Source organism: Meleagris gallopavo, chromosome 4 (genome assembly GCF_000146605.3).
Source record: "Meleagris gallopavo isolate NT-WF06-2002-E0010 breed Aviagen turkey brand Nicholas breeding stock chromosome 4, Turkey_5.1, whole genome shotgun sequence".
Lineage (NCBI taxonomy): Eukaryota > Metazoa > Chordata > Aves > Galliformes > Phasianidae > Meleagris > Meleagris gallopavo.
In genome coordinates, this window is record NC_015014.2 from 46433222 (window position 1) to 46433813 (window position 592).

The following is a 592-nucleotide window of genomic DNA, read 5'->3' on the forward strand; positions in this document are numbered from 1 at the left end:
TTTTTTAAAGATCTCATTAAGGAATTCAGCTCACTGCGTTTTGACCTTTATCATACAGACTGTTCAGTCCTGCTCAATCCACCTGGACACCAAGTCCTTTCCTGTAAAGCTGGTTCTGGCCAAACACGCTCTGCTATGCTGGATTATTGGCTCCCATGACCTCAGAAATATAGGTGCTTTTCTTTAAATTATTAAGGAACAGCCACGAGACAGGTAAGTACCAATCAGATACAGATCTGTACATTTCAGAAGCAACTAATCGTTGCAAACTATCAGAACAGAATTAAAACCCTAGCTGTCCAAAAAACCACTGCATTTTTTCAAGGGATAGGCTGTAAAAATGCACAATTTCACCTGAGGACAGCAGGGCAAAGAAGGACTAAAACACAAGCGAGGGTTTATTCATAAAGCACATTTTGATTATACTAATAAAGTAAAAAAAATATATATCCAATTTTCTTACAATTCTAAGAAATATATATATATTTTAAATTGAGAAAAGAACTGCCAAAAACATAAAAAAGAGTAATTTCTGAGCAGTAAAAAGGTAAAGATAATCCTTATCCCAAATCTCGCCATACTATTGCTTAAG